Source organism: Protopterus annectens, chromosome 4.part0, assembly GCF_019279795.1.
Source record: "Protopterus annectens isolate FY-2018-M chromosome 4.part0, PAN1.0, whole genome shotgun sequence".
Taxonomy (NCBI): Eukaryota; Metazoa; Chordata; order Ceratodontiformes; family Protopteridae; genus Protopterus; species Protopterus annectens.
Window position 1 is genome coordinate 1,095,394,711 of NC_056733.1, and position 7,662 is coordinate 1,095,402,372.

A 7,662-nucleotide genomic window follows, 5' to 3' on the forward strand; every position below is an offset into this window, starting at 1 on the left:
ATGTCATTTATATACATTCCTAACAATGGATGTTTGAGAGACATTTTCAATGTGGAACTTGGAGGAACTGCGAGGAACATGAACTGTTTTACACCCCAAATGAGTGCGTTCCTCATAATGTCGTACACTTCACTGGTATGCTTTCGGCTTTGCACCGGCGGTTGAACACAATACCTCGTTGGCGCATCGCGGTGGCGGCGTGTATCTCCGCACTCATATCCTATGGATATGACCGCACTTATATGTAGGGTTGCCACCTTTTCAAATGGCCAAAGTGGGACATTTGTAGTAGAAACGTCAGATTTTGCATGCCAACACATACCCACGGCCAGTACAAAGGACAGCGATTCACTTTTTGGCGGAATACAAAGCTGTAGCATTACAGTTGCTTATTCTGTTTATTATCATATTTAGATGTTTCTTCTACAAAATAACTGTTTTCTGCAACTAATAAAGTAATTATGGGAAATGGTTTTGTCCTACAATCTCAGGACATTTGCCATTTTGTCAATGTTTTGCAGGACACAACTGCCCAAAGGTGGACTGTCCCTCTGGCGTGGGACAGGTGGTGACCCTACACTTATCCTGTTACTGTACCGTGGACTGGTGACCATCCCGACATGCGGATATGTATTGATGCAGGTTAACATTTCCATGGCTGGCGTTACCTGCCCTGCCCACCCTCCAGGATGATCGGGTTGTCGGTCACTATGTTTAATATGTGGTGATTTGGCGTCTTACTTATCTGTGAACTTGCATCCCTGGGTTCCATATTACCCTGTTGTACTTTCTATCTGTGTATGCGTACATATATTTCTACATGTGTACTGATATGTATTTCCGTATCTGTGTATGCACATGCGTACATGTGTGGTCGACTTGCGGCGATAGTGGCAGCATATGGCTCGCCGTGTGCTGTTGAACCGGCGTCGCGTTGAGGTGTTGGCGTTCCATGCTCTGCTGGCTATTGGGTGTGCAGTGTTTGGCGGTGCCTTTGTTGGAGTCACACATCGTCCGCACATACGGTACACATTACGGGCGGACATGTTTGTGTGGCGTCCATTTTACTGTGTGTGCAGGTCAGGAGGTGTCAGTCCATGGGGCCTACACTGTCAAAGTATGTGCTATCGTTCCCTCTTTGCCAGGGCGTAGGCATATTAGATGCGCCTCTGTCTACCTACTGGGGCTGGCTCAGTGTGTCCGTGGCGCCGCGCCCTGTGCCTGTGCTTGCCCTGGCAGTTGTGGCGGGCTTGGTGGCCCTCGGCATTATGTCCCTGCAGCAGCTGTTTCCGCAGAATCATATTGTGTAGCATACAACATACTATGAATATGTGGGCACTTGTGCCTGGAGAGTACTGCAAGGCTCCACGGATGTATCAAGCACGGAACCGTGATTTCAACATCGAACACGGCTCTATGATTATTCTCGTTTGTGCGTGTGCCTCATTATGGCGTTCTTGCATGTGTGTGTGTGCATTTCTGATGGGTGTCATCAACCACGGCTCCAGTCGCGTAGCCAGCATCCCCACAAGGTGACCTTGTGTGATGTCCCCACTGGCGAATACCTGATACAGCTGTGAGGCATGCCAGATATGGGAGTCGTGGTAGCTTCCAGGGCTGCCAGCACACACATCCATGATAATGCCCTGCGCATTGCACCGCGACCTGGCAATTGATGGAGGGTATCCCTTGCGGTTTATGTAAGCGTCTACCCTGCTCCCCAGGTGGTGACTTGATTTCTATGTGCGTACAGTCTATCGCACCCAGGACCCCCGGGTATTGTGCCACGCGGTGGAAGCGGCGCATATTGCTAGCCAACTCCTCCTGAGATGTGGGGAACTTTATGTGCTCATGGGCATGTGGTAACATGGCATCCAGGAACTGGTGTAGTACCCTGGATGCTGATGCCTGTGAGATGCCCATTATGTCCCCGGTGGGCCTTTGAAAGGTACCTGTAGCCAGTATTCGCAAGCTCACACATACCTTTGTGTCCACTGGGATGGGCTCCCCTCTGTTGTCTCTTGTTCTCAGGCGGCGGCACAGCTCCACTATTTGCTGTAGCGTGTCCCTGTCCACCCTGTAGCGCTCTACTATCTCCAGGTCTCGCAGCCCTGGTAGGTCACCCTTGGTCTGAACACTCTCCTTCTCCTGTGAGGCCTCACGGTGGTTGTCGGCACCACCCTCCGCAACTCCGTCTGTCTCTGCCACATACCTATGCATCACGACCGCGGCGGCACCCAGCATATACATGTTAAAAGTTCCCGTCTGTTTACACCCTCACGGTCGCGGCGTTTGGGAAATCGGCTGTGTGTTGTCGCATTCACATTTATTACTGTTGTGCTGTATACCGGTGAAGTCATTGGGTGTGTCTGTCGCGGCCGTATCCATGGATTATTTCCGTGGTTTTACGCTTGCAGCTGCAGCGGTACTGCCTGTAGTGTTACATTACAGTTGCCTGCATTGCCTTAAGCCTGGCATCTTACATTACTGCATCCTGCAGGCACATGGCATATGATGCATTTTATCTGCAGCCGCGGTTATGCTACCTCTGTACTTGGCTGTGCTATTTCGGTTCTTTGCTCTTTGCATTTCTACTACATCCCCTACTATCTTTGCACTCATATGCCTCCCTTTCCCGTTCTGCAGGAGTCTGCATGCAGACTTATCAGCTGCCGGCGTTTGCCCTTCCTGCATTGATTGGTGTTAATTGCTCGTTCACGGATCCATTTACACTGCTTCCGCATTTCCTCGTATTCTCCGCATTACCTTCCTATATCCCTGGTTGTTGCGGTGAGGCCGTCCACATGACTGGTTTAGGGAGCGTAGTCATCCTCGTGCACATGCATTTATGCAGCGCATTCTGTACTCTCAGCGCATCTATTTCCTAACCGCCAGTCCTGATGCTGTGATGTGCATTGTACAGCCCAGATTTGCTGTCCTCAATATCCTTCCTCCTACAGTGGCACACCCCTCTGTGGTTGACATGTATCTCGTGTAGGCCACTCCTCGGTGTAGTACCGCTACGCCTTTTGCTCCATCCTTACGCTGGCGCCGTTTTTGTGATTCACTATTATCTGCCTCATTTGCATGGAATTGACTACTAATACCTGGATTCTGGCGCGGACACCGCCACCACTCCTTGACAACCATTGCGCTGGGGTTGCAGCTTTACATACATACTATGGTGTGTGGTGGCTGTGCAGCTGATTTGTGTTCTACTGCTCTTTTAGGACATTGTCATATTATTTCATTGCTTTACAACTTCTGTGCACATATCCCGGGGGTCTGCAGTTCTTTCTACGTCACGTGCCATTTATGTCATTTTTACATTTTGTGCATATTTTCTTTGGACATTCTCGGTGCCTTTCCACATTGGCATATTGCACCTATATGATACCTGACTTTGACAGCCTTCCGTTACTCCTCCGGTATGTTTGGGTAAATGTAAACCGTTTTTGGTTTACATTGCCGTGCCCATACCTTCGCCTCGCCGCCGTGGATCGCTATTTGCCCTCATTTGCATGGTGCAATACCGCACACAGTGTGTTTTGCATACCTACGCCGGGCGGGGACGGTCCGGCGCACGCCGGTAGTGCACGTGGAATTCATTCATACCTGAATCGCTAAGCAGCCATATTTGGCGTTATAACGCCGACGCTATGCTGGCGCCTGGCGCAAGGTTCATGAATCCCGGGGCCTATGTAAATGTTGACATTATACACTGAATTGCATTCTGACTGTCCAACAGATCCAAAGTGGTGAAAATTGCTGGTCCCCCCTCTAAATGTAAAATTGCAACTAGTGGGATACTGCAGGTATCAGTACTGGGCCCTTTCCTGCTTTGCATATTTTTAGGCATTCAAAGCCACTATCTTTGAACTGCATTTGACCAAGTTTGCTGCTGCTGATGATGATTTGATCATTATGTTTACAGCATAGTCACAAAATGTTTCTACCTGGATTAGTTAATTTCCATGAGAATATCTTCAGGATCTAAAAGAAGTCTTCATACCACTGCACTCTTCAGTTATCAGACCCATCATTGAATGCAATGTCCCTTGGTATATAGGAATATATGCACATCCATCAACTTGAAAGCCCCAATGATTTTTAACCAAAAATAAAATAAATAAAGACATTAAGTCTTTCTACTATCTTTACAGATTAGCACAACTTGTCTTGCACTCTGTAGCCTATTGGCTGCCTCAAACTGACCCGGGAGTCTAACTTGTCTAACCTTTTTCTATTTGACCTCCTATTTCTTTACAAAACCATTGGCTCTACAAATACCCATACCAGAGATCAAAACTTGCATCAACACGTAAACAAAACTCACTAGACAGATAGGGTCCTAACTCAATATATTCCTTCTCTACAGAATCAGTTACCACTACAGGTCTAACACAGTATTCATTGTCTGACTTTAAGGATAGTCATGATGATCAGATGAGTAAACATAAATTTATATCAGGGTTATCATGTACAACCCTGCTTTATTTGGGAGGTGGGCATTATTAAGTACTTAATTATGGTGGCAAGAACTTTTACGTGTGTGCATTTAAAGATGTATATGGCTAGGCCTGTTATGGCCTCAGTGAGCACTTACATAACACTGTTTCTGTGTTGGTATTTTCAACTGTATTACCCTTTTGAAGGTTCAGTTGTTGGAAAATAAGAGGTGAAGCTGCATGTACCTCTGTATCTGCCAGCCACTGCATCTGGCACTGGGCCGTCAGTGTCCATTAGTTCTGTCTCTCAGGAAGAGGTAAAGGATCCACTGCTGAAGATGGACCAGGGGAGTCTAAATACTAACCTCTGTGTGTTGCAGAAGCTAGTCACTTCTGAGGTGAGTCAGCAACTGGGTGAAAATATTGCCACAATGGACCACCTTTTTTTTAAAGCAAGCTGGAAGCCCAAAATTTTCCCTTCCCATCCTGATGTATTACTCATGCTTTATTGTTCAATGTCCAACGATTCCCATCACTAACTGTTTGCTTTCTGTATTTATGTATCCAGCCAGTGTCTTCTCCATATTTGGTTTCCACACAGCTAAGATCTAGCTGCATATCTGTTCATGTTTTTATTTTTGCCCCTTCTATATGCTATTCCCGTTCTGTCCCAATGACAACAATCTCTAGTTCTTCCTCTTTTGAAAAAGATAAAAATAGACTATCTCATAAAAATACTGTCCATTTCCCCTCATTCATGCTTTAGGATTAACTTTTACATTACCTGTTCCATCCTTTTCCACATAAGCCATTTCATCCCTATTTGTAATATGAGGAAGGTTGTCATTATTCTCTGTAAAACCAAAATTTTCTACCATTTGAACATTGTGCTCAACTGTGATGCCCTTCTTGTTACAGTGTGCTGTTTGATTAAGTTATGTGCATCTGTACTGTGTGGCAGTGGGCTCTCATATGCTGCCATGCCTGAACACTGATGTTATGCTTATCAATGATGTAAGTTGTTGTACGGAGCTGTTCTAATGTTGCTTCTGATATTTGACACCATACTGCTGTTGTACATATTGTTGCTGTGGCTCTAATATATTGTGCATTTCTTTGTTTAGTATTTGAGTGCTATCCAACATCTGTAATTGGCTGTCTGGTGTTTCATGCACTTGTCTGAGTCCAATCTATAGAACTGCCTACATTTCACCTTTGACAGCTATGCACAGAAAGCGAAAAATAAAATTTTTCTTCAGCTGGAAATGTTTTCTTATACATAATTTCCTTTATTTAACTTCACATGCATATTCTAGTACCCTTTCCACCACTTTATTTCACTTCACTTGTGTACTGCTTTTCCAGGTGACTAAGTACTCTGATCCATTCAAAAGCAACAATAAGATATCTATATACTACACCATGATATTTATTTAACTTTTTATTATGCTGAGCCACTGTTGACATTAAGTTAATTAAACAGAAGTAACATTACTGCATTGTTTATATTTTTGTACAGATATTTTGTTTAATATGTCCTGGCATGTTAGAAGAGGTTTTATGAATGTACCAGTCCATAGAAAATTAAGCAGGATTTGTAAGATCAGTGACACAGCTGACTCTGGTATCATAGGGTCATAAGCAACTACTAGGCAGTCTGGCAATAACCCATATAGGTAGTTTCCACAGCCTCAAATTGGGCAATATGAGATACAACAGGAAAAAGTTGAGGTTGCCTACTGAATTATGTAGGTTTTACCAGGAAATTCATATGCTGCTTGACACGTGAGAGAATGTGTCAACCATAAGGTTGGGGACATGTTGGGAAATTAATTGTATAATTAATCTGTATGATTGTGAATTAACAACTGTGTATAATTACAATATTGCAAAGGCCTCTCAATCAAAATATATTTAAGTGTGACACTCCAAAAAAAAATCAATAAAGGTAATAATGCTTTCAGTTGAAATGATTTCTATTCAATACAATGAATCAAAGATTTCAATGAAACCAGTATATTAAAAAAATGCAGTGGAAATTGTGTTTATGAATGAGTTTACATCTTGTGATGATCAGCTGAAAGCATAATTAAAAAGAAAATGATGTACACCACTTACCACCATTATGGTCTATGCCATTCACAGCTGTATGTTTTGTATAACACTGGTGGCATCTATCACTGTTATGATACCGGGAATGAGGTGCTATGTATCATGCCATGTCTTTAGAGATTCCTCCTAGGATGGAAAGAAAGGTGTAAATATTTTAGAAGTATAAGACAAATAAAATATTCAGCTGCACATTTCATGTCATAAAAATCCAAACATGTAGCACTTGGAAAAGTAAGGTGAGCCCAAAGTACAACAGATAGGAGTTGAGCAAGCAGAAAATAATTTTCTACTAAGTTCCAAATATTCTTTAAAACATAATTATGAGATTATTCTTGACACACAACAGAGAGACACACACACACACACACACACACACACACACACACACACACACACACACACACACACACACACACACACACAAATATATGTGCACTATGCACAGATAAATACAAGTTTGAGTGATGCCTACAGAGTGAGATGTCTCATGGTACTCAACAGCTCTAAATCGTTAGCTGCTACTTCAATAATTATTGATTACTGTTAAGAAAAACAAATAGTATTCTATGCTGTACCATATCATGGTAAATGAAAATAACATGTTTTTGCTTACAATGTAAGGTTAACAAATAAGGCATGCTGACTAGATTGACAATTTTATTCCATATGATTGTTATCTAATAACTAATCACTATCTTTCTCTTTCATGGTGCTTCTGTCTGCCTTGCATTATTTATCTCAAAACTTTGACAATTCTACCATGAAAGTATTGTGGTTCTAGTAATGAATCATCTTTACTAGGATATAATCCACATTTCTCTGCCAAACTATTTATTTTTTACACAGACAGTATGTATTCTGCTGATTATAATCAGTTTTAATTTAGGACACTACTTGGATGTGACAGACGCTTGAAGTACCTCAATAATTTTACCTACAAACCTTTGAACTCATTGCCACATATGCTAATAGGACACAGTTGACTGATCCATCCTATTAGCAGAAGTTTTACCAAATCATTTTTTGAAAGCTGGACCTGGTATGATCAAGGCAGTGTTCTTTGTGCAATGAAATGCAAAAGGGAAGTACCATTGTAGCCTTT

The 7,662-nt window shown here is 43.0% G+C and overlaps 1 long non-coding RNA gene across 1 annotated transcript in view; it reads right to left on the reverse strand.

Annotated features, from left to right (window-relative positions):
• LOC122799772 overlaps window positions 1-6,669 on the reverse strand; it is a 694,326-nt gene extending 687,657 nt beyond the window's left edge. Inside the window, exon 1 of the long non-coding RNA XR_006364504.1 lies at window positions 6,567-6,669. This is a non-coding gene — a long non-coding RNA (uncharacterized LOC122799772). The remainder of the gene's footprint in view (window positions 1-6,566) is intronic.
• Between the last annotated feature and the right edge of the window lie 993 nt (window positions 6,670-7,662).